Consider the following 27,715-nt stretch of genomic DNA (forward strand, 5'->3'; position numbering starts at 1 on the left):
ATGCTTGTAAATATGAGCGACTGTGTGTGTGTGCTACACCGGCACGTCTCTGTATAAAATGTGGCTTAGTGGTACACACAGTTCTTTGTGAAGCATGTTTAGTAGTTTGAGCAGAGAACAGCCTCACCTCAGCATTTTACCTTCCGCTCTTTTCTGCTCCACTTCTTCAGATCAATGAAATGACAGACTGCTGAGAGAGGACCGAGTTCCTCTACTGTAGTAGTGTCTGTGTGGGAGTCAGATAATGTGTGTCTATGTGTTAAAATTATGCATTTTCTATGCGTTTGTGCATGTGTGCGTGCCTAATATCATCCTGAGTGTGTTAATGCATGTTAGTCAGGTTGCAATCTCCGGTTCTGAAAGTGCCTTAAACTTTCATTCTTTCTAATAGCCAGCAGGGGGCGACTCCTCTGGTTGCAAAAGTCACTTCACGGTGACTATATACACTTCTTATATACAGTCTATGATGCTAGTGTCCCAGTGAGTGTATGATTGCATGTGCTTTGTGTTTGCATAAGTGTCTGATAGTTTGTATGTTTTGTGTGTGTGACCAATCTCTTCACACACACAAAAACATCCAGAACAGCAACAACTCTCAGAGCAGTCAGAAGGTACACGGGTTGGTGAGTGGTGTGTGTAGAGGTCAGTTAGTTAGCGGAGTGACTTGATGGATAGTCACCAGTTGACAGAGAGAGCAGGAGGAAGATGGATAGAGGGGAGGACAGAAAGAGACAGATGGGCTATTAGAGACAGATAAAAGAGGAGAGACAGATAAATATAAAGTAATAAAGAGCAAGATGACACACATGGACAGAGAAGGAGGCGTTGAGTGTGTGGGTGTCGTACTGTGCAGCCAGCGTGCCAAAGCCGCTTCAAGGACACACTCCCCCTTCTGGTCTTCCTCCCAGTGGCAGAGATGTTTCTGGATCTAAAGTTCAGGAGTTCATGTCCTCCAAGACTGCTGCTGCTGCCCCGCTCTGCTTCGCCTGCTCTGCTTTGTCCTCTGTCCATGACTGGTGTTAGCCACATCCCCGTCCCAGTCCATCAACTAACTGACACATCCACAAGAAGGATGCATTCACATATATAAAAACATACACAGCATGTAAGATGCACTTCCCATTGTCTGTTTTCATACAGTAACAGGATACAGAAACCTTCCTCACTCTCCAAATTGTTTCCCACCAGATTTCCTGGTCTCATGATGCTGCTGCAGTCTTAGCCAGAAAACAGAGACATATTCTGCCAATTAGCTCCCCTCGCTCTTAATAGTGATGATGACAACGATGATGGCCATGGCTGAGCGTTGATTAAGACTAACTTCCTCTGCAGCTGTGCCTCACAACACACACGTGAGCCGGAGATGACGGCTGCACGCCTCAGAAAGTGTTTAAAACCTTCAATCTCTACTGTATTTTTAAGATGTCTGTGTGAAATTTGGAGAGGTGCTGGATAATATCTTCATAATTACAAAGATTGGAAAACATTCCTGGCACGACCTGAATGCTTTTTCAGATTTCAAAAAGTTACTTTTCAAACAAGCAAAACACTTTGTTTCATTTGAAAAACAAACAAGAGATCACTTCACTTTCACACCCGTAGCTCGGAGTGTTATTAGTCGAGACCAGAACTCTACTTCATGTGTTTCTGGGGGGTTTCTGCATTTCGCTCACTTTTTTAATGAGGAACTGATGAAATACACAGAGGACACAAACACAAACACGCCGCTGTTTTTACATTTTCTGATTGATCGGGGAATATCTTCACACTCACATGCTCAGGTGCAGACGCGTTACCAAATGCACATAAATAAACATGTTGATTACACACATTGATTATAAGATTGCTTTCTTAACAGCTCACAATCTAGTTTTATTCAACACGTGAACTGCACCAGAGCTTGGAACTGAACCCACCTTTTCATGCACGTCTTGGTCCGGTTGTCTAGTTTGCTCCAAAGTTTAAATGACAACTTTCATGCCAGTCTAAACAAACCAAACTGAACGGGGAAGCGGAACTCAACCTGCCGTGACAGGAGGAGTGCTTTAATCTCTCGGGTAGTAGGCAGCACGGACTCATGCCGTTAAAGCAGACTGCTCAATTTCTCCGTCACACACTCAGAGACTTCCCCCACACACGTTTTTTCGGACAAAATTGTGTCATGATCAGTCCATTAGTGTCTGTCAGCGTGTGTGTGCGAGTGTGGATGTACCTTGAAGTCACGTTTGCGGGCCCTCTCCCCCACAAATGGCGGCGTTTTGATCCTGCTGTCTCCGCAGTGCTTGGCTGCAAGCTTGTGCGTAATGTAGCCTGCGACGGCTTCCTCTCAACCCTTTCGGCCTGAGTCATCCATCGGTTGTGCTCCGACATAAGCAATGGCGGCTAGGACTCTAGCTTGGCTTGAGATGGACAGCATATCGCTGCAAGATGTGACTTTCAGTTCAACTAAAGGCATTCATTTTTAAGGATTCTGTTATTCTAAACTATTGTTTATGAATGTTTATAAACCTGAGAGGATAAAAAGAGAAAAAAAAAATCGGAATCCCAAAATTAAAAACCGAATACCTATCCCAACGAACGAATAAACAAACGGTCGAATAATTGGATCCAGCCCTACTAACTAGTCTTCAGGAAGTTATCCTGGAAACAACGGAGACTGTAAAGAGCTAAGTTCTGACACTATTGACATATGAGGAGATGGTGTCTTTGTTATTTGACTAATTCAATTCAGTTTTAACTGTAGAAACTGCTCCATATGGGAATTTCTGAACTGCCTCGGTAGAAACAGAAACTCATATCAGCAAAAAGAATAGTCATAATCCCTCTTCCATATCTCCTCAACTCATTCTAACACTCTACTTGAAAGAAGAAAAAAAAACTTTTCCTCTCTTATTGCACTTGGCTGTTTGCAGTGTTGTTGATCCTAGATAATTTATTCCTCTGCTGCTCTCATCGCAAGTCGCTCCGGATAAGAGTGACAGCTAAATGCCTAAAATGTAAACACCGTATGGTTAGCTTGAGTAGTTCCCAGCTTCCAGATATGCCAGCTGCTATTGAAGATGGCAGATAATGATACGGGCAAGTGCTTTTTCAGCCACGGAGAGGAAAGGAAAAACCTGCTGCAGCTTCCACAGTCGGGCTTATTACACTTGCAAATGGTTTCTTTTAGTGAGTGATCATGAATGAATTATGTGAATGTTACATACATATTATACAATATCTGCTGTAGTGCTGAAAGGAGTAGTCGATCAATAACAGAATTAATCAACAGCGATTTTAATATTTTAATTATTGATTAATCATTTTTACCTTTGATCTGTGAGATCTTGCAGTTGGCATTTGTGCATTTGATTAGTTTTCACAACTCTTCCTTGTGCTTTACTTAATGAACTCTTGAATGAATTGAACACAGGTTAAATTCTAGTACAGTCTTGGTCTTGGAAAGGGACTCCATTTGGTCTTGGTCTTGACGTATTTCGACCGCCTTTAGACCCCCGTCAGGCTTTCATCTCCAATCGAGAACTTGACGTGAACTTGACCAAACCGATCTTGACTACGGCTCTGTACAGTCTGTGCTGTTTCTCTCTGGGGGACTGGAGGCTGATTTCATAGCGCTGCAGAGGCTGTGTTTTGTTGATGTCAGCACATAATTGGGTTTGTGCAACAATCTGTGTCACTTTGTGGCTGGCACACACACTCTGACGGCGGCAGCATTGTTTTGAGGTTTGAGCACCCAAGCCTGTAAAAGTAATAATATGTGACATTTTCACATAAATTAATTCCTGTTTTGCTCCCCTCTGTCACCTATTGATAAAACACGCTGGTGATTGAACCTATAGCCAGCTCTTCAAAGGTTTTCACATTTGCTGTTCTGAATAGCAAACTTGTTTTTTTTAGTTTTCCTCAGGAAAAATCTTTTGGCCTACAGAAAGTGGTTCATTTCCACTTTCTATGTTTTGATTTTTAATCAAGATACAAAATGTACTATGTACTTTATTCATATGAATAAGAACTTTCAGTAATTTCATCAAGAGCAGTAAAAGGCCTTGGACTTCTCTTCTATTGCATCCTTTTCTTTACCATCTCTCTATGTCTCCACATATCTACCATCCTGTTTTCCCTGTCGCAAAGACGCCGCCGCTTGTCCGTCCTCTCCTTCCCAGGTATTGCTTCATTTGAATTTTGTTCAGAACAGTGAGGACAGAGATAAGCGACGATAATATGCCTTGATAATGGGCGATTCTGAATTTTTGCTGAGTAAAACCAAGGTGACATTCAGACTCTGTGGTTTGAATAGTGGGACTAAAATGAAGTTATGCATTATTATCAAAAATAAGTAAATTTATTCTTGTTTGGTGCTATATAACAATCTCCCTCAGTGCTGGAAACAATCGATTTAGATTTCTGGCTCACACTGCAGTTTGGGGGCTTCCAGCCTTCTTAGTGGCCACACTGTAGATTAAGAATGAAATAGGATACAAATGTTAATATGGTATATAGAAATGTATGATATATCAACGTATCCTCATACAACGGTTCATGCTTTTTTTGTGCGCTTTCCTACGAATGTCCAGCAACACGTGCCAATTTCTGCTTGTTTAATGTTACAAGAATTAATACCAATATAGTACCAACTTGTAGTAGGTGTGCCAGCTTATCCTTCCCACCTCATCTAGGACCTGCTTGTCTTGGGACTACATATCTTTCTTATATTTTAATAAATAGAGGAGAAAATAAGGCATCTGTAACACCTTCACCAGAAAGTAAACTCAAAATTTAATTGTATCCTCTTCTTCTACAACTTCTTTATGATCGTACTGTCTCTCCCATCCCACCCTTTTCCCATAATTCTCTTCTTTTCTCTCTTCTCTCAACCTCCCACTCTGCACTGTTGTCAACACCAGCCAGAAGAGGTGCTACTCGATAATGAGTCCTGCTTGCCCCTTCCTGCCATCCTTGCTCCACATCTCCCAAACATTATTTTCACCTTTACTATACCTTCTCTCATCTCATGGTCTTCTACCCACCCTGTTCTCCTCTCTGTTTTAAATGTGGTGATTAACATGATGGTGGTGGTGCGAATAGTTGTAATAATGATATCTGTGTTTTATGTCCACATGATATAGTTGATTGCCTGTGAGAGCTATAATAAATTGGGAACATGTACAAACAAGAAATCACAAACTGTACATGACAACATGAATTTTTCAACTCATTTAGTGTAAAACATGTTGCCTGATGACCTTTTTTTTTTTTTTTAAACTATCAGCATGTTGGAGTTGTCACACTGAGAGAAGATTTTCACATGCTAATTGGCCTCAGTGGAATACCCATTTTTATATTTACATTGTAGAAAGGTGAGAATGAGTACAACTACAGATCGTAGCCTTCAGTGGGTTTATCAGTTTGCTTGATTGGAGTGGTAAATGTGCCCTTAAAACTAAAATAATTGGCTACACTGGGCTCAAAAGTTTAAAAAGTCTCTGTGGGATAGTTACTGCAAGTGACACTTTTCACATTGCTTTGATTATTGTTGAAGGTTCCCAGTGTAGGTTTTGATCTCTAGTAGCGCTGTAGTGTGTAGCTGTTTTTTTACGAGTGGGTCCCTGTTTGGGGGTATATGGAAAAATCGATACAGCATAGTATCGCGATATTTTTCATGGCAATATTGTATCGTTACATGTACGACAAGTATCGATCTTTTATTTTATAAACTTTTAACCTCTTAACAATCAGATGACATGGGCATTTTCAAAGGGGTCCCTTGACCTTTGACCTCAAGATATGCGAAGGAAAACTCTGAGATGAACAGAGTGAAAACTGTATTTTATTAGATACAACAGATTTGGACAAACTACATCATTTGCAGTTACGTGCGAGTGTGATGCAATACACAGGTGGTAGTAACAAGCCAAACTACGCTAGATACGCCAGCAAAGACGGGGAAGAGGAAGACTGCTAAGTAAACAATGCTGCATATGGAATACTTTTTAAAAAATCGTCTTTGCAAATGTTTTATGAGGAAGAAGGAAATGCATTCAACACATTTTTTTTTTAGATCTCAAGGATACACGCAATGTGGTTCGGTGAGTAACAGCCCAGTTATAGAACCCATAATTTATCCCAGGTTGTTGGACTCGGATGTAAATACTCCTACCTGCCATCCCATCCTCTACATCTTTACTTTCCTCTGCGGTATTGGACACTTTATCAAACTACAACCTCTTTTTCTAGGTGCCTACTCAAAAAAAAATGTTTCTTTGTGGTGGAGAATGATTTCTCTCCCACAGTTTATGCATAATATTTGCATTTTAAGACCATACTCATTGTTTCACAAAATATTACGAGACAGACCGGGCTATGTAATCACAGTGAAACCACATGGAAGTAATTGCTCACACAGCTGTAAACTTAATGGATGTGTACCACAAAGGGATAAAATCATTATCTTTTTCTGTCATGCAAATGAAATCTTGAAGCCAGTAAACTTCAGTGGGAGGACAGAGAAACATTGTGTGGTGTCGGAAACGAGCATACAAAAGGGCACAGCTAATAGGCAGAGCAAAGTTGTGGAGTACACCGCCCACCTGTTCCCATTCACACAATATTATCTTTAAGCCATATGTGATACAAATCTCAGAATCCCTTTTTGTTGGCCTTTGACAATGACAGCCATGTGGACCTTTACATGTTTATTTGTCTCCGCTGTTGCAAAGTCAATGTGACAGGCCTTTCTCCACAGGGATGTGACTGACAGGGAAGTGATCCGTTTCATAGCTCGGCTCCTCCATGGCTCTGCTCCTCCATGGCTCTCTTATGGCACATCATCACAGCGTATTGACCTGTTTGTTCCAAGTGGTTTTAAAGGATCAGGCTTTTGATATTCTGTATTTTTCTTTCTGTCAATAAACCCTCATGAAAAGACTGCATGAATTGATCCTACTTACAATTATTGCCTGTGTATCTAAAGCCTGATGTAGCTTATTTTTCAGTGCTTTAAGGCCTAGACACACCAAGCTGACATCAAAGAACAAGCGGCGATGAAGGCTGACTGTTGCGTCGCCTTCACGTCGCCTTTGTCTTGGCCAAAAAGTTGCATTTGAACACACCGCAAAGACTTCAGCTGTCGGCCAATTGCCACGTACGTTCTGCGCCTGCGTGAGATGAAATAACTCTCCACATCAGCAGGTCGCGGTAGTCTGTATTTGTCACAGGGAAACTAGAAGACCAAGGACTGCGGATAGGCAAAGCCGTTGTTTAGATGCTTACATAAAACAAAGCGGCGTTTGCCGACCATTTTCACACCACTTCTCACTCACCACTTGGCTTCACTCAAGATGATCATGTCGCTGTGAAAATATCCGTGTCTTGGAATGATCAGATTTCCTCTTGACTTTACTCGTTGGCTTGCTCTCCTCACTTCCGTTTCTCTTGTTGTGCACTGATTCGCTTAAGCTGAACAGCCAATCAGAGTGATTTCTCTCACCAACCGCCTGGAGGCAGAAAAAAATAAATAATTTTAACATAACTCTTCTAGTGCTATTAACAAAGCTCACTGTAACTAATAATTGAAATACCTTAATGAGTAAATTATGTGCTCTATAAAGGGCTGATGAAAAGCACAGCTTCCATCCATCACAGCAGGGCTCATTGAGGCTTATAACACTTGAACAAGAGTGACTTAATGTTGAATATAAACGTATTCATGTTGCTGAGCACAATGGGGAATTATTGGCAGTTTCCCTGCAAGTTACCTGATGCTTTAATTGTGCATATTTTTTCTGGCTTCACACAGTACTTTGAGGACCTTTTCCATACAAATTAAGTAAATGTGAACATGTGACATGTGAATGATGAAACCACACCTTATCTGCCTGTAAATATGATGCATTTCTGTCTTATCAAAGCTTTCAAAAGGGGTTTAGTGTTGATCCAGATGGTTTCTGATATGGATGCTTCAATAACTGTTTATACCGCTGAGGCTGGGATTTGTTATATGATATGCCTTTTGACAATGCAGCCAGCAAAATTTTAAAATGAACCTTAATCCCTTGTCAATTCCTTTTTGATGGTCAAAATGATTTGCCTTTATGGGATGTTTTTTTTTCCCGCCGTGTAACAAAACAAGCTGCAGACCGGCAGGAGAAATTCTTTCCGTATAATCCTCTGATACACACCAGCCCACACACACTCTCACTCACTCACTCTCTGAGTTAGTCCTGGAGGCACACACACAAACACACACTTAAGTATATACACACAGTCATCATGACTTTCTATCTGAGGCAGTCCTGCAGGTATTCCCTATCAGTTGATAAGGGTGAGCAGTTGTGTGCTGACCAAGCAGACCCCTGCACGCCTGCAGCCTACAGAGAGAAAGTGTTTAGTCCACTGACCTCCCATACATCACTGAGTGGCCAGTATCTGAGTGAGCACAGACAGGAAGCTGTGTGTTTGTGTGTGTGTCTGAGTCTGAGTGAGTTGGTGTAGATATCTGTGTGGTCACTGTAAAGAGAATGCTGAGCAAGAAATACCGAGATTCTATTTGTGTGTGAGCAGGAAAGTGTGTATCTGGTTGTAATTGTGTGTGTGCTTTAGGTTGTGTGTTACTATGTGTGTGTGTGTGTTCTTGTGCTGTTATCGTTGTGACACAGTATTCGGTTTTTGAAGTGAGGGCAGTTTTGTGAATACGGTTTTGGTCAGCCCAAAAAGAACAAACAGGATGAAACTTTAGGTTAGGCTGAGGGTTCACAGGAACATTTTTTTCACCACTTTGTTTATTGTGATTTTTTTTAACAAGTGGCACAACACTGCACGAAACATTCAATGACATATTGTGTACAAGAAAGAAAAAAAACAAACGGAACACAGCGACAACTAAAAATAATAAAAATAAAAAATAAAGATTTTTTTTTTTTTAAATGAAACTTTAATAAATAAATAAATAAAAAAGAACATGCAACAGTAATAATTAAAAAATAAATAATGAACCATTACCTCCCTGTTTATAGCTAGCCATTCATCACTCAAACATGTCCCTCAGCCTCCTGTAATGCTTCAGACATATTTTTATTTTCTATGAAGTAAATATAAGGTTCCCAGATAGTATCAAAGGCCTCCCTTTTACCTTTAGAAATATATGAAATGATCTCCAATGAGGAGCTCAGGAAGACCTGCCACTGGCCAAAGTGTGGTCTCCTTATATTTTTCCAAAATACAGTTATGAGACGCTTTGCATGGAGGAAGCACATGTTAATTAAAGCCTGCTTATTTTGGGTATGAAAGGATTAGTTGGATAAATTCCTAGTATAAACAACTTATGTAATTAATTCTATGCCTATCATCCAACTTACTGCATGTGATGCCTCACACCGAAACTCTCCTATCTCCCCACAATCCCAAAGGCAGTGAAACAGCGTCCATTTCTCCTGTCCACACTTAATGTGTCCTTAATTTTATTGTTGAATTTATGTAGTAGAATTTATACAGCAAAATACAATTGAACGCTGAATAAGCCATTTTTGCGCTACCAAAAAGGTTATAACTTTATGAACTGAAAACACACGGTGAAAGGGTTAAAGTTCTAAGACGAAACCAACTCCCAGATGGACAACACCGTGGTAGTGACCTCTCAATCACAAGGTAGCCACGCCCTAAAGCATCCCCTGCTTTATGGTCTATTTGACTCTAAATGGGACCATCATTTACTAAATGATCATCATGCTGTATTGAAGAAGACTTGAAACTAGTGATTGAGACAATAAACTCATGTTTACAATGTTTACTGAGGTAATAAATCAAGTGAGAAGTAGGCTCATTTTCTCATAGACTTCAATACAATCAGACTTCTTTTTGCAACTAGAGGAGTCGCCCCCTGCTGGCTGTTAGAAAGAATACAAGTTTAAGGCACTTCAGCATTGGCTTCACTTTTCAGATCCGGAGATTAAAGACTGATCTCAACTTTGCTGTCTTTGCGTCATCTTCACTGAGACTGTTTGAGATTGTGTATGTGAAAATTTGATAACAAGATAAAGTTGAACTGGATGAGACAGAAATATTAAAAATCCACTAGTGTTTTTTTTTTTTTTTAAATCTTCTCAGGGTTTAAATTAATGATCAATAACTGCTTTGCTTTTAGGATGGAAATTGTGTGTTTTAAACATGAGGAACTCCAAAGGGACCATGAGGCAAGATGTTGTAACTACTGCAGGGTGCATGTGTGACTATTCTGTGTGTCTGTTAAGAGAGTAGAAACTCCCTCTACTCCTGATTGACCTTACACACCAACTAGACACATTTAATTTGACTCATTTGGTCAGTGTGGTATGTTCTAAACTAGTTATATTCTGGCTCTTGTCTCCAGTTTTCAGTGTTTTTTACTGTCAATATTTTGTTGGTGTAAATAGGAGAGATTTGCTGCCAAGAATCTGATTTGTCAGATCGGGTATCAGCCCTTATACTGACCTTTTTAAGCGGCCAGATCCACACATATGTTCAGTTCTGCTCCGTTTGATGTATGAAGCTACTGCTGTTAGTCATTACTTACTGCATGTGCTAAATGCATTTCAGTGTGAAGGCAACGACAGGTGTTTACTGTGAAAATGGAAGTGGTAACAATACCATTCAAGGATAGTTAACGCTAACAAAAATGGATACACTTTAGATGGTTATTTTTGGACTTTTTGTTTAGAGGTTGTTTTGACATTGCACGTGATGTTAGAGTTACTTCCACGTGCAACAAAGATTGATAAAGGACTTACACAAGAATCATCCCAGTAAGTTCCATATAGCAAGGAAGCGTTATGTATATTTAAATGCCGTAGGAAGATAGCACCGGTATCAGATCTGTATTGTGTATCCTCAGATACCCTGCGTTTGGATATTGGAGTCTGTATCGGGGGAGAAAAAGTCAGATTGGTGCATCCCTAGCAAACACCAGAGTTGGGCTTTTTCTTTTTTATCAGACTTTGTAAGGATTTCAGTTTCACTTAAAGGGAAATAGATAAATGTTTCTGGTTTCTCATAGCAAAGAATAACTATCTCACCCCTGCCAAACCTTCCTCTGCAGGGGTTGATAGTGTTTTTGATCAATACCAATCACGGAGCAAATACTTTCCCAAAGAACAGAACAGCTGGGGGTCTGTACCGGAGACGAGCTGCTTTTCTAATTCCAAACACTTTTCAAAGGGGAATCAAGGTTATGTATTACATAACGCTCCTTTAATTCTTTATTTAAACAACTGAGGACAGGGTCACAATTGGTGGCCTCCAAGAATTGAGGTTTTAGCTACATCATTACTAAAAGAGACACATGCCAGTACCAGTATAAAATGGATTTCCTTTCACCTTAGATGTTGTCTCGGATCTTTCTCCCTCTCTTTCATTTGCTTTTTCCATCCTTCCCTACCGTCTTTCTCTCTCTCACACCTCCATCTTTGTCTCTAATCCATCCAGACGGTTGTATCTCAGGCCGAGTTGGTCCTTATGAATGTTACGAAGGGAGGAAAAGGGCTGGAGCGCTGCGGGGTGTGAGCAGGAGATTGCCCAATACATCATAAACCCCATCATAGGGTTGACCCATTAAATAGGCTGTTATTAGGTTTTTCTAGGGAGTGTGTTTGCAGGGGGCATACCATCTGTGTTTGATCTATCATTTTTATCTATTGCGTCTGCTGACTGGGAGAGTGTTTTCAGAACTAGCTGGGTTAAATCAAACTTGACCCTAAACAGTGGGAGATGCTCCATCGGAACTCCTCATATTGTACTTTTTTTGGGGGGGATGTCAAAGAAACGGAAACAAACGGCTTGTGAAACAAAACTCCAGAATCTGTCAAGTGTCTGTTTGCTGCAGCCTGAGGACTTTTTCCTGGACGTAAAGGAGAGAAGAGATAGAGCCGCTCTGAGCCAGTCAGCTCTATAATTAGGCCGTGTGGCAGTGCTGTAAGCAGCAGCGACACTCTGCTACAAAGACACACACTGTCATTTGCATGTGTGTGTCTGACAGATGTCACAACTCATGCCATACGCTACCTGTCACCTACAGTAGTAACAGCTGCAGCTAGAGGTAGCTTTACAGCCTATAATTTGTGTGCACTAGTGATGCGTCTTTTGCATGCACGTGCATGTGTTCTTGCTTAAAGACTTGTGTGAATTGTTCATTTATCTCTTGTTGTATGCCAAATATGTTTTTAAAAAAATCTGTATCAGAGTACTTATAGATCAAAATCTCTGCCTTTTCTCTTCCTATAAAATAGTTTCAAATGTTTGATGACTCATCCTGCACTAACCACAACTTAAAACCACACTTTATCGTTTGGGGGTTGTAGTAGCTCACAGAGAAATATGGAGAGATACAGGAAGAGATGTGTGTTTGGATATCAGTGGCCAAAAACTTTGTTTTCATTTCCAAAACAATGTGGCTGATGTCTACTTCATTCAAGGGAAACTTTGCCAGTTTTCAATTGGCTCTGTGTCACTGCAGTGCTGGGGCCATGGAGGGAGGCTGGGCGCCGTTCATCTGCATGTACTGCCTGAGCTACAGTGACTTACAGCCGGTTGAAAATCTGCAAAGTTCTCTCTCCTTCGTCCTCCTCCTGATCTAACAACAGGTGAGGTGCGTTTGTGGACCCAACAGTCCTCTGTGGCTTTGTATCGTGCTGAACTCTTAGTCAGTCCGCTTTTTAGCAGTCCAATCAAATGCGAAGGATTTGATTTAAATCACTCTTGTAACTGTACACCACTCAAATATTCTGTTTCACTGGGAAATACGTCACAGTACAGAAGCTAAAGATGCTCTTACTTCCGTTTCACTGGGATTTTAACAGCTGAGGTTGAGGGAGTGGAGGGAAAAAGTAGGACTTCTCTAGCGTCCGCGTGCACATCTGAGCTTGAATGTGTGTAACGAAATTATGAAGCGGGAGATTGACTTCACTCCCAGAACTGCAGAGCGAAGCATCATGGTAGATTGGTTACGGATCCTTGGCTCCCGGCCTTGGCCCTGGTTCTCTGTCCCTCTCCCGCCTGGAGATGCCTGAAGAGCCTCGCGTCGTCCCAAATGGAAAACAATGAGAGTCGCCTCAGAGGAGGACTTAGTGCTCACACAAAACAGGAGAAATGGAGCAGCAAGTCAAGAGAGGGAGAACAAATTTTGAGAGATGAATGTGCCATGAGTGGATGGAGGGGAGGAGGGGGAGAATTTCCCTGAGAGATGATGCGATGTGAGAAGAGTGAAATCTTTTTTTTTACGGTTTCAGTAGTTTGTAATGTCGGATGCTCTCAAAGTTAAAGAAACCTAGATCAGCAAAAAAACGCTTGTGAAATATGTTTATGTATTATCATTATATCATCATCATCATCTTTTTGTAGTGTATGTGTAGAGTCAGAGAGTAGACAGGAGTAGCCCTCTCTCAGAGACTCCATGAGGGCCACTGCAATATGCTTTAGAAAGGAAACAAATGCTTAGATCACATCCAGTGATATTATATTTGACTCACATAATAAATAATATTTAGGGGCTGAGTGAAACTGCTAACCGTGCGATGGCTTCTCCTTGACAGGGCGAACTACATAACATAACTCACCATCACCGGTTCGACAACCTCTCAGCTGCTGTCGTGGTTGAAATGCACGACTACAAGGAGAAGCCTGTAGAAAAAGCAGATTATGCAGTTCCCAAGTTGTACACACTGAATGAACGAATTAACCTTGTTAAAACCAATCCAGTCTGATACAACAGCCCTGAAATAAATTATATCTTCGTGAAGTTTGTAATAATAACTATCTGGTGTGATTTATTCATATGTTTTGTCTCTTTAGCTTGTCACTTGGCCTCCATCACATCCAGGGCCGCCTTAATATGACTTGAAGCCCCGGGGCTACAGAGGTTTTAAAGGCCATCCCCTTCCTTCACAATATACCACGGCAACTTTAATTCAGCACCACCCATCAATGGACAGCGACAAATATTAAATGGAGTGCTATCCTGATCAGTTTACCATACTTGAGTTCAGCTGCCAGTCTGGTCCCAGTCCAGTAAAGTTTGTAAAACTTTACCAGACCTTCTGCATATATCTTCACCCCAAAAACCCAAGCATAAATCTCCCATCATCTGTCCCTCCTTCCGTCTTTCTCCCAGCTCTCTGTCCATCTGTCTCAATCCCCCCTTCATCCTCTGGATCATGGGGTTGTGCAGCCTTATGTACCCTTCAAATAATTGGTGTCAGCGTCTCTTGATGTAATATGAATGGATGGCATTGTGTCTGGGGGATACAAAGCACCCTGAGAGCCTGTGAAGCTACACAGTAATAGAGGGAGAGAGGTGGAGCAGAGGGACAAAAAAAAATCAAAGCACAAAGCTGGAGAAAGATACAGAGAAAGTAAGAAAGAGAATGAGGAGAGAGAGTGGTCAGGATAGAGGGAGAGAGAGAGAGAGAAAAAGAAATAGATTGCAATAGTGGGAAGCGTGTGTGAAAGAGATGGGATGGTTCAGTGGGAGAACATTTGAGGACTCGATGTGTGTGAGCGAGAGAAAGATGAAGGGAGTCCATCTTCCACTCCAGGCTTTAAAGTAGCCTCTCCAGCCACTTGAGATGTCTTGATCTCTTGACTGTTGAAGCTCGGCGCAATTTGGTGACGGCTTAAACATGCTACTGACATGTTCATCAGCCTGACATGTAGACAGACAATAATGAAGTCAACACAAACTGTACCTGCCTGACAGATGTGGATGTATCGCTCTGTACTACTGAAAATGTACTACACGCTAACATACGGTATATAGTGCTGCAACTAACGATTATGCTCATTGTCCATTACTTTCTCGATTAAATGATTAGTTGTTTGGTGTATAAAATGGTGAAAAATGTCAATACAGTATGTGTTTCCCAAAGCCCAAGATGAGGTAATAAATCAAGTGAGAAGTAGGCTCATTTTCTCAGACTTCTATACAATCAAACTTGTTTTTGCAACCAGAGGAGTCGCCCCCTGCTGGCTATTAGATAGAATGCAAGTTTAAGGCACTTCAGCCTCGGCTTCACTTTGCAGACCCGAAGGTTAAAGCCTGATCTCAACTTTGCTGTCTTTGCCTCAAAGTAACAAGACAAAGTTGAACTGGATGAGACAGGAATGTTGAAAATCTGCTAGTGTTTTAAAAAAAGATAAAACGCACTGTTAAGACGTGTTTTTATTCTTCTTGATAAATCTGTGTTTTTTTTCTCACCTCTCTCAGCTTTCATTGATTGAATGAAATAAATAAATAAATAAAGCCTTCACATAATCATCTCCATCACCTTGAGAATACTTCTACCTGCAATGATAATAATAAAAAAAAAAAACACACCCAAGGCAAATCAATAGTTCCATTATGAAATGTTTATTCTAGCACGCCTGTCCGTCTCCAAGGTGCCGTGGAGAAAAAGTTTCACCTGCATGCCTTTTCCGAGGCAAAGAGGGAAGAAGGAGAGATGGAAGGATGAAGGGAATAGATCACAGGATGAGCAGAGGAGTGAGGGAACTGAGGAGAGAGAAAGAAATTCAGATAGAGAGGTCTCCCTGTGGACCCGCTGCTTGTTTTTACTTCAAGTTCGTCTTGATCTTGAGTGTACTCGTTAGGGGCAGAAACATTCACGGGCTGAGTTTGTTTGCAGCTCCTGATTTTAAGGTGAGTTTGCAGTTGGAGGAGACTGAGGTAGGCAGTGTATTTGAAATAAGCGTTTGTTACTGAATGCTAAATATATGTATAAGTAGGTAATTACTTGGTAAGAGGAAGTCACTTGTCAGTTATACTTTATACAATGCAACAAATACTAAAATTGATTAGTAAGTGAATGGGCTGTAGAATTGAGACTTTACACTAAGATGCAACACACATTGTGTCAGTTGATGCCTGTTGCACACACAATGCATCATACAGACAGAGGAAGCCAGAATAAGATGATCTGAGGGGTGCTTGTGATAACATCGCTGGCTTTTGAAGAGTTCATGCACGTTCATGCTGGAGAATAGGACCTATATTGCGTTAAGATACATCTCATGATGACGCTGCTGGTTAACAGGGTCACATACAAAACAATTGGCGTGGGTGTTTTGACTCAAGTCTGTGTGTGTTGCCCTTTACACTCGACTTCTTGGCCATGTTGACTGAAATGTTGAGATTGAAAGCTCATTCTTGACTTCAGTAACCATAGTTGAAAAAGCTGAATTTTACTTGTGTTAAGACTGTTTTGTCAACTACTGTTTCCAAGATGAAGAATGACCTTTCGATCTCAACTAACTTTGAACCTAAAGCTGTTGAATTGACTTATTTAGATGTCAAATTTGAGTTTCTGGTGGTCCAAGGTCAAGGTCACTGTGACGTCACGTCCGTCCCATTCTTGTGAAAGCAATATCTCAGGAACGCCTGGAGGGAATTGTATTACATCTGACACAAACATCCACTCGGACTCAAGGATGAACTGATTCGATTTTGGCGGTCACTGTGACCTCACAAAACACATTTTTGGCCTTTACTCAAGAATTCATATGCTAATTATGAGAATTTCACATAAATGTCTAAGAGGATAAAATGATGAAGGGATGGCATTTTGGGACAGACATCGATGTAAACTGCAACTTGACTGATACAACCGCGAGGCGGTATTTCTACTTTTGAGAATGTGCACAGCCACTTGAACAGTCTTCTCATTCATCCCCTTGGTTCCTTGCCCGGACAAAATAAAACTCCAAAATGACCATGTTAGGCCTTTATTAATCCAATATGACATTTTGACAAAAAGGGCTTTAGGGGAAAGCTGGATTACTTTCTTGTTTCTAAACTGCCTTGTAGTTTTTCTTCCGTTGGCTGCAGCTCCTTCTTCCTTGTATTCAGAGAACCCCCCGTGGACTAAACTGCGTGCTCCGGGAGAGAGCATTAACATTTATATAGAAACATGAGGCCGTTGTTTGACGGACGATAAATGGGGTATTTTCCTAACTCCGTTTCAAATGGAACAATGGGGACGGAGCTCGGCAAAACATTGTCCATTGGCACACAGTAACCCTGCCTAAGAGCTACATACATCAAGACAATTGCCTTTATTAGTCTGCCTCTTAGAATTCATTGTTGGGTCGTTTGTATGTGTGGGTCGGCTTGAGGGGAGCTGGCGGTGGTGGTGGCGGTGGTGGTGGTGGTGGTGGGTGGGGGGGTTGTTTAGAGGTTGTGGGTGTGGTGGAGGGATGGAAGTATATGTCAAGCCTGCTTAAGAGGCTCAAAGTCGATGGCAGCGGCAATTTCAAAGTCACACATGATAAATACAATATGAGAGGAATGTGAGTGGGAACAAACACAAAATCCCAGAGCAGGGACAATGTAATAAATCATATGAATAAATCCGCCAGCTGACCACTAGGGAGCACTAATAATCCGAACCCGACATGCCCTCTCTCTTTCTCTCTCTCTCTTTCTCTCTTTCTCTCTCTCTCTCTCTCTTTCTCTAGCCCTCTAACTCGTTTTTTTAATATTATTTTTTATCTCTGCATGCCCTCCCTCCCTCCCTCCCTGCTCTTTCCTCTCTGTTGCCATCTTTCTCTCATTCTCTCTCTTTTTCTCCCTACTGTTTCTGTCTTTGTCCCCCTCCTCGGCTCCACACACACACACACACAATATACATACACACACATACACACACAGTATACTGTCCCTGCCTGGCCCTGTAATGAATTAATCAGAGCCGGGGCAGCTGTGTATTTCAACAATGCCACCCTGAGAAGTTGGCTGGAGTTTTAAGCACCAGTGTGTGTGTGTCAGTGGGGGGAAAGCAGCCAGCAGCAGCAGAAGCAGTGATATTGACTTCAGGCTTGTGTGTGTGTTGCTGTAGAGTTTTGATTCAGCAGTAGTGTGTGTGTGCACACAGATAAGGCTGACCTGAAGACCCCTACGAGTATCTTCATGATAAATTTACCACAGTTTTACCTCTCTTTAGCACCGTCCACCCCTCATCTGCAGACACAAAGTTCAAAATCAAAATCTTGTTTGTCCTTCACCACCCTGCTTTTCCCTCGTTTGTCTTCAACTTTGCCCTTGTGTTCTTACCGTCACCTCTTCTTGTCCCTAGTAGTAGGTCATGTGACAAAAATAGATTTCCAGTGTTCATCAGTTGCAAAAAAAAAAAAAATAGCTCAACTAGTATTGCCCTATTAGTCCAGAATATTCCTTCAAACATCCTTGTCTTTCCTGACTTCATGTGTAACGTATGTCCATCAATTTAGCCTCTGCAATATGAAAAACAAACAACAAATAACCCCAACACATTTCAATTTACAGGCCATTATTTCACGGCTTTGTTGAATACTCGATTCTGATTGGTCAATTAAGGCGTTCCATGGTCTGTTATTTCTTTATAGCAGACCGTTGCTATGTATAACAGACTGTTGCTATGGACGCAGTTCTGAACTCAGACTCTGGAGGACCGTTTTTGTTTCAAATTATTGATTTCTTAAGTAGCCGTGTATTAAACCGTACAACGAGTGGGTCATTGTTGTTAATCAAACCCCGATAGGGGGCCCTATTGGGGTTTATTTCACAATAGTGACCGGGTCAATGTAATTGAGTGTAATCATCAGCCTTTTTAATCATACTGTAAGTAAGTAATTAAAATGTATTTATATAGCGCATTTCACAGACATACATCACAAAGCACTTAACAAGGTCATTATGCGAACATACAAGAAAGAGCTCATATAAAAATGCGGTGACCACACGAGCCACATGATTAAGAAATTACTAAATAAAACAAAATGCATAGAGAGAAAAAAAGAAAAAAGAAAACTGCAATATAATTATATAAAAAGTTGTATTTCATCGTTCTGGCAACTGTCCCAAGTACTCATTAGCTGTAAAACATCTAGGCTGATGTATTATCATAATGGCTAATAATAATGGCTGGTAAGTGATTACAAGCAACGCCAAAGATACTGTAAGTTTGATAGTGTTTACAATAAAACAGTGACACAAAAAAGAGCACTGACAAATTTATTTCTAAATCATAAAATCAATATTGGTATCAGTATTTGCCAGGCAATATTCAAATTTACCTACAAATTTTACTGTCAGTCACACCAAATAGTAATGATTAAAAAGTGTACAGATCAAGTTGGTTTATCAAGTTTAGGTGCAGTTATAGTACTACAATATGTCGATTAGGTGTCAACTTGATGCAGAGATATTCTGGTATAAAACCAAACACAGTCTCCGTCCAAAGAGACATTCACTCATTGCCAAGACACATTTACCACCGGAATATGAAAGAGTGACTTTACCATTCATTTCTCTTTTGCGTTATAAAATACAGGAAGTACACGTCCAACTTTCACCTGATAGCCAGCGTTTGGAATCCGAGTCCATCTGTCAAATGATATCACTGAAACAGAGACATCTGCTCAATGTGAGCTCATCAGCTTGACTGATTGTGTTTGTTCACACACACTCTTCGAACAACTTCACTGAAACTGCTGGCTGCTGTTTACTTTCCTGCCGCTCCGTTGTTTGCTTTCTAACATTGCATGTCGTCGTGTGACTGGTGTTCAGCTGGAGAATGTCACTGCTGGGTGGCTCCGTGGTCAGAAGTAAATATGTGGTGAGCACTAACTGGAGCTAGACATGGAGGAGTGGGATTTGGAAAATGACAAACACTGTATATGATCTCCTTTTTCAGACTTAAAAAGGAAATTGCAATGCTAACAGAAGTAGATGTATGATGTCTATACCAGGAACATGATGGTGGCCGCCATGGTCGTATCTCAGTTGCCTCTTTCCTGTCCCGCTTTGACCCGAGCCTCTCAACCCGAGCGCCGTATCAGGCCCCGGTATCTGATCTTCTCCCCTCGCTGGGGTTTCTTTGTCAATGGCTGTTCTTTCCCACATTGTATTGAACTAAACTCCAGGCAAGTGAGGAGGATTCCACAGATAAGCTATCAGGCCGCGGCATCACACAGAGAAACCATCAAGCCATGAAATATGTGTCTGGCTGTGAGTCAGGGTGGCGGCGCTGCATGAGGAATGGGGACTAGCAAACACACAGACACTCATACTATACATACTATAATGCTCATTGTATCTTGTAATGTATTTGTTGTTGTATTGAGGCATGGATACAGATACACAAATATCTCATAAAAGCAGATGCAATGTTTTTTTATGAGCGTTGTTTCATGTAGGCAGAAAATACAAAATGTGAAAGTGATAGAACATGTAGGTATAAATTAAGCAACCGTGGCTCTAGTTGGTCCGTCAGTCGATCCTCTACTTTGGTCTACACACTAGAATAACTCGACAAGTATTTGATAGATTTCCATGATCTGAATCATATAGACTTTGATGATACCTTGACTTTTCATCTTGTTTCCATCTTTTCCTGGATCGATTGCCATGAAGTTACCTTGCACGGCAGCTGGATTCTCACGATATCACGCGATCACACGAAAATCCATCTTGTCAGGCTTCAAGTAATGCGTTTGTGTCTGGACCAATCAGTGTCGTGTGAGGATCTACTGGCAGCTAACTGGCAGGTTTAGTTGTGTGTGTGATGCGACACAGAGAGGCGACTGTTCGTTCTAAACAACAATGGCACCTCCTGAAGAGGTCAGTGTAGATTCTGCAGTAGCATCAGTTATATCAGAACTGGAGAGTATTTTTGGCTGGACCGCAGCGTCCGGCTCACAAAACTTGGATCAAGCTGTCAAACTAGGCGATCTAGCTCTAAAATGAAACGAGATTCAGCAGTGGCATAGCTTAAAATGTTTGGCTGTAGACTCCTAGTCTTGTTTGTATACAATTTCAAATAACACAAACAAAATACTGTACAAACTATATATATGAAATGTTACCAGCAATTTATAGATTTAACCCCGAAATTATAGTCAAATTCAAATATATCTTTTTCCACTTCCACTGCTACTAATCACATCACAACACTGTCACGTTTGCTTTGTCATTTTGTCTTTAATTGCTCTCGTATAGTTTCTATTTTTTTTTTCTGCTCTTGTTTTAGTTTGATATACCTCTTATTGTTTATTTTTCACTTTCTCTATTTAGCTGTACTTTCTGTCTTTTGCTGCTGCAACAATCAAATTTTCCCTCTGGGATCAATAAAGGCTTATATTATTTTATCTACATATACTGTATATCAATTGTTCTTGTGTACTAAACATGCCGCCATAATATCTCTGACAGCAATTTCTTTAAAGTTTTGTTTTTCCATGTTCAATTTTCAGGCATAATCAGGAGTACATGTATGAACACACACACAGTATATTTATTCAGTCAATGACAAATTAAGGTTTGATGGATAACGAGGGACAAACAAACATTGGCAGAGACATGAAGTTAACGAAATGGGACGCACTTTTGGAGCCGGTAGATTTGTCTGCTGATGATAGTGAATACATAATTCAACATCATTAATGTTGAATTATGTATTTGTACTGTTTTTGTAATTTGTTGTCATACCCTTTTAATAACCATTTCTTGGCTCACTGCCGGGCTGCAGGTCAGTCAACCAGAAAAAACACCCCGTCCTCCAGGTGGCCAATCTGCCCGTTATAAACACTGGTAGGCATCAAACACAGCAAAAATATACATATGTCTTACACACAGAGCGAGCTACACGTTCTTTGATCAGACAGTTTGTTTTTAAGTGATAATTTTGCAGTATTTTAATTAGGCAAAATGTTGGCTGCTTATGTTCAGACAGCATTTGATGTTTGAGAAGATTGGCTTCTGTATAATTAAAGATTTTTGTTTATATTAGAGTGAAGTAAGCTAGTAAGATATGGAAAATCCTCATTTTGGTATGGTATTTTGGTTCAGTACTGGAACTGAAACACTAGTATCGGATGATTCCCAGCCCTACAAATGCATTACCTTTTAAAGGATAACTTCCGTTTTTTATTTTTTAAATAATAAAACAATTGATATTAGATGAAAGTATTACTGGTTTCTGTATTTTCCAAACTTTAAAATGTATTCCTGCTAAATTAGGATTGTGTTTCAGTGCTGAGCCATGACAGAGGGATACTCACCGGTAGCATTTTGCCGCTGCCGCTGTTATAATCCTACAGTACAGAAATGTTACCTTGATTCCTACTCCTAACTTAGTCCTTTTAAAAGTGAGAGCTGGCCAAGTCTTCATCTTTGAAGGATTTAACTCAGCACATTTGGTCCTGATAAGTATAGAAACACAATAACACACACGGCACACTCTCTTCCCCCCATCTTCCCCTCACTCCATCACCAGCTCCTCCTTTTTATCTGCCTCTCTTCTTCCCTTTGCAGGACATGTGTGAAAATGTTGAAAGCAGACCCGCCAGGCCTTTAAGATTGAGAAAAACAAATAGCATAATTCAGGAGAAAGCCCCCACAACTCCAGGCTGTTGGACTTCACCAAGCTTTTTTTTTTTTTTCTGTAATTTGGATATATCTGAAAGGACAGCCACACAGACAGGGAGAGACAGACGGAGAAAGAGAAGGTGAGAAAGACAGAAGATATGCTGGCAGGGAGATGGAGAGAGAAGCATTATAAGTGAAGGAGAGAGGGAAAAACAAACAAACACAGACATTGGTGTGATTGAATGAGGTTTAGCTCGGCTGTTGGACCAACAGCAGCTTCCCTTCTCTCTCTCTCTGTAATATATATTTCCCTTCAAGGCTCCTTATGATAAATGAAAGTTGCTTATTCTTTTTTTCTCTCTCTTTCAGACTGAAGTGTGAGGCTTTATTCAGGTCAACATAAAAAATAAATGGAAACATGATGCTGTGGGGTTTGTTGTAGACATGCAAAGCATGCTGAATTAAGTCTTGATGTAATAGTACTCTAGAAAAACATTTGCAAACCTCTAAATCTGCAAGTGAAGTGCAAGTACATGAGAATTGTACTATACTTAATGGTCCGGTGTGTAGGATTTATCGGCAGAAATGGAATATAATATTCATAACTATGTTTTCATTAGTGTATAATCACCTGAAACTAAGAATCGTTGTGTTATCGTTGGCTTAGAATGAGCCGTTTATATCTACATAGGGAGCGGGTTCTCTTCTCGGACTCTGCAATGTTGCTCCGCCATGTTTCTACAGTAGCCCAGAAGGGACGAACCAAACACTGGCTCTAGAGCCTTTTGTGTTTTTATGTTACCTGAAGGCCACCGTAGTTCTCCGACAGGCTTGTGAAACTGCGGTAACGTGAGCCGCAAAACCATGACAGCGCCAGCCGCTGTCTGACTTCCGTTTTATTAGTCATAAGTCTTATTTTTCTATGCAGAACACCCGGCCCGCTGACGTCAAATCACTTAAAGGGACTGTTTGTAACTTTCTAAGCTTATAAATGTAGCGGGTTGGCACACATGCGCGCTCGCATATGCGCGCTCGCGTGTGGCCGCTGTCTCGTCTCCTCTGCCTGCTCGCCTTCACTCAGACAGCGCGCTCGTTGTCGCGTACTCGCTCCACCTTTAGACGTGAACGCGCGCTCACTCCACACTGCAGAAGAGTTAGTTTAGCTCTGAGAATATCTAGTGGACGTTTGTGCAGAAATAAATGCTGCAGCTCCTCCAGACCAACAGAGGTTTCCCGTGTCTTGGGAAGTAACGGGGCTCCGCAGAGAGAAACGTTACCGTCTCGTTACCGACCGGTTGCCGGTGTCTTTCTGCTCTCTCCGGCTGCGGGCGGAGGGAGACGAGTTTCTCGCTGGGGAGCCCCGCTGCTGAAGCCTGCGCTGAGACAGGAGAAGCAAACACAGTATCAGCATTGATTCATGGAGAGACCTTCGTCTGGTCAGCTAACATTACTGCCAAGCAGCTGAAATATAGAGTGATATTGTGCTTTAAGCTGACGTGTGTCGCCTCACTGTTTTGAGCGATGCTCGTTCATGTCTATTTAGAGTGAGCACAAGCACGAGCCCGACGCTGACTTTCATTGATTTCACGGCCACAGGTGTCGCTGTTAAGAAGCATTTCTGAAAGTTACAAATAGTCCCTTTAACTTTTTCCTCGTGTAGTCACCATGTTCTACCAACTTCCTCCGTGACATTTTCTTGATGCTAGCGGAGTGATTTATAATGTTTCCAGCTATCATCTCCTGACTCAAAAAACAATTCTACGGATCAATACCAGACTAAATGACTGATGATGGACATTTTTGTGCGGTGTAGTGAACTGCCAGGTGCACTTGTTTTTTTTTCTTTGTGCAGTGATGCCTCATCAACTGCTCTGGTCCTGACCTTCTCCTACGTGCTGATTTGACATTTCCTCTTAAAAGGCCACAGATAGATCATGTGTTTGTTGACTGGGTGCAGGAAGACTCTGCTTTACAAAGAGTAATGAGCCTTGCCATGCTAGGAGGCAAGCTGCAGCAGATGTGTTTGTGTTCTAGTTTAGAAGCAAGCTGATTTTATGTGGCAGCGCTAAATATTACTTGTGATATCACACAGCTATACGTGAGATAACGGTTCACAAAAAATGAATTCATGGTTTAGAGGAAAATAGATTACACTATGATGGCATGTTTACTGTATCTGTTGCATTTAAATTAGATTACGTACGCAAAAAAACAGGACGTCAAAATTGCATTTTAGTGCGAGTGCTCTGAAAACATGGGATGTAAATCAAATTTTTACAATTTATTTTTATAATTTCTGATAATATTTGTTGTTTTTATTCAAATAGAATTGCATTAACTTCAGGCACGTGGAGAGTAATTACAGGATCTCATAGATTATATTTCCATTACAGACAAAATAAATTGATTTCTTAAAGCAATATGCAGTAATAACCATCAGTAATCCGTAAGTGATTGCATTTTGAAGATAACCTGCATGCACCACTCTGGGAAACTCTGATTTTCATGATACTGGAAGTGTTTTCACGCACGGCAGGGAAGGCATATGAACATATGAAGCCCGCAGAGATTTCATTCAATTTTCTCGATTCTTTTAGCTCTAATCTCAGAGACTGCAATCTTTTCTATAATAAGCATCTGGACCCCCTCAAAAAGAGAAAACAGCAAGACGGAGCTCTGTGTAAGATGAAAGCAAAGATTACCACTGCAGCTTTGTTGACTTTTTTTATACCAGTAACCTCAAACCTCATTTGGTTTTCAGTTCACCCACCATCTACAGATGCACACCTGTGAGAGTGTATTGACCTTGGCTCCTGTGGAGTGTTTGTACTCGTGGATGAGTGTGCGAGTACGAGTGTGTGAGAGAGAGTAGAGTGGAGGAGTAATGAGGGAGAAACCGTGGTGAAGTAGAGTGTAACATATAAAGCCAAACAGCCTCAGTCACAAATAGGGCTGCACAATTCATTGAAATTTATCAAAATTGCAATATGGCCCACTGTAATTTTCATGTATCAAAATTAAATTAAATGTCATCACGCTGCAGAGATGTCCTGCCCTACATGTGGTACAGAAGAATCACTCCATAATCATTTTAATATGTTTTTGAATGAAAATGAGAATAATGTTGTAAAAATTACCATTCTCTCTAATATCGCAAATCATATCGCAAATTGCAATATCAGTCAAAAATAATCACAATTAGATATTTTTTTTTCAAAATGTTTCAGCCCTACTCACAAACCAAAAATGTGTTACTGGTTTGGTTCTCCATACTTGATACTTTACTACTGCTGCCTGATCCAATGGACGACTTTGAATAGTATAACTTATATTACAATGCAAATAATATTTTGCATTAATGTACGCATTTAAGTTACATATTGACAGATGCTGTCGCAGCTGTTGCTGTGGAGAGCCACCGCCGCTCCTTCTTGCTGCAGCAAATGGCTCTCGGCTCTGATCTGGTTATTGAAAAATGTAGAGCTGCAACAATTAATCGATTAGTTGAGATTTAATTTTTTAGTAAATTAGTTAAATTATTGGATCTCTGATTCCAGCTTCTTAAAGGTGAATATTTTCTGGTTTCTTTACTCTATGACAGTGGACTGAAAATCTTTGATTTGTGGACAAAACAAGATATTTGAGGACGTCTTCTTGGGCTTTGGGAAACACTGATGGACATTTTTCACCATTTTCTGACATTTTATAACAAACAACTAATCAATTAATTGAGAAAATAATCAACAGAATGAAAATAGAATTAATTGAATGAAAACAATTGTTGTTGCATTCCTAGAAAAATGTGATTAACGATTTCAAATGCCTCTTATAATGTACTCAATATATTCAGACAATGTTTAACCTTATAGATTAAATTATGCTCAATGCTTTTTATGAGTGTTTTCTCTTTCTTTTAGACTAGTCGACTAGTCCAAGTTTAAACTTCCGTTTAAACATCAGGGAAATTAGTTGTTAGGAGCATCCCTAGTGTGGACTCACCTGCCAAAAAAAGGTTGGGAACCACTAAAGAGCCCCATGCAGAGGTCTGCACACAGGCAGACTTGGCCCTGCGGCTCAGAGCGATTGCCAAGACACACACACACACACACACACACACACACACACACACACACACACACACAACCACACAAACATGCACACAGCCAGACCCTGGCACAAAGTGAAGCATGCTGTCTGCCTGTGAGTTCGGATCAGCCCGCCCTCACCCTCTCCAGATCTCTGCTCTCTTGGCCGTACAGCTATGCCTCCTTAAGAGAAAGAGAGGAAGACAAAAACAGCATCAGAAGTGAAAGATGGCTTAAGTGGCACACTGATAGGAAAATCAGAGAGAGGGTCAGAGACAAAGAGAAACTGAACGAAGCAAAAGAGAGGGGGGAGGATGGAGTGAGATAAAGTGACAGAGGAAGAGGAAAACCTGTCAGCTTGCTTGGCTTGATTGGAGGGGATGAGGGATTTTGAGTTTTGGGGAAGTGCAGGGGATTTGGACTCAGACCACGGATGGTCCCTCACAGATCTCTCAATCATGCTGCTGCTGACATATTTCAACAGACGCCTTTATTTAGAACATAAACCGACCCAGAAAATGTGCTCAGATTTGTTTTTTTCGCCTGCTCGCTACGCATACTTAAAATGCATGGAGGAAGTGGCTCTGTGCCTCGCACGCCTCGAGAGACCTGTGAGTTTTGGATTGGTATCTAAATTTATACAATGGAAGTGCTGTCTGTTACAGAAGTATTAATTAAGGTTGAGCTTGTGAGGATGCCAGTGATAACAATGAGGAAGACAGCTTCTTTAAACCTCCGATGTGTTAATTCAAAAGATCTGCCCTCAAGGCTTCACACAGGAATCTTGTGATAGGAAAGAAAAACATCTCAATCAATCCATTACTGAAGTGCAGTGTAACTTTATGTGTTTGACTCTCAGAAAACATGATTTGCCTAATTCAAGAAATGTGTCATTCATTTATACCACAGTATTAACCTGCAGTCAGGTGGCAACCTGGTCTGAAAGTGAAGCCAATGCCTTAAACTTGCATTCTATCTAACAGCCAGCAGGGGGCGACTCCTCTGGTTGCAAAAAGAAGTATGATTGTATAGAAGTCTATGAGAAAATAATTGATTTATTACCTCAGTAAACATTGTAAACATGAGTTTATGGTCTCAATCGCTAGTTTCAAGTCTTCTTCAATACAGCATGATGTTCATTTAATAAATTATGGTCCCATTTAGAGTCAAATCTTTTCCTACACCTAACTAAGTATTTTTTTTGCCTAAATCTATAGAAGTTGTTTCCTGTGAAGACGGAAGTTTATTTTGAAAAGACTGTATGTAACAA

General features: G+C 40.8%; 1 long non-coding RNA gene across 4 annotated transcripts in view; it reads left to right on the top strand.

The window, feature by feature from the left end:
- The window catches only part of LOC141752796 (uncharacterized), a 104,394-nt gene that overhangs the window by 35,433 nt on the left and 41,246 nt on the right, over window positions 1–27,715 (top strand). For 2 of the 4 annotated variants that reach the window (XR_012590337.1, XR_012590338.1), the window contains exons 2-3: window positions 21,522–21,583; window positions 22,307–22,500. This is a non-coding gene — a long non-coding RNA (uncharacterized LOC141752796). Of the gene's footprint in view, window positions 1–19,325; window positions 19,419–21,521; window positions 21,584–22,306; window positions 22,501–22,729; window positions 23,203–27,715 lie in introns of those variants that run through there. The other 2 variants (XR_012590339.1, XR_012590340.1) reach the window with 2 other exon arrangements.

Source organism: Sebastes fasciatus, chromosome 16 (genome assembly GCF_043250625.1).
Source record: "Sebastes fasciatus isolate fSebFas1 chromosome 16, fSebFas1.pri, whole genome shotgun sequence".
NCBI lineage: Eukaryota > Metazoa > Chordata > Actinopteri > Perciformes > Sebastidae > Sebastes > Sebastes fasciatus.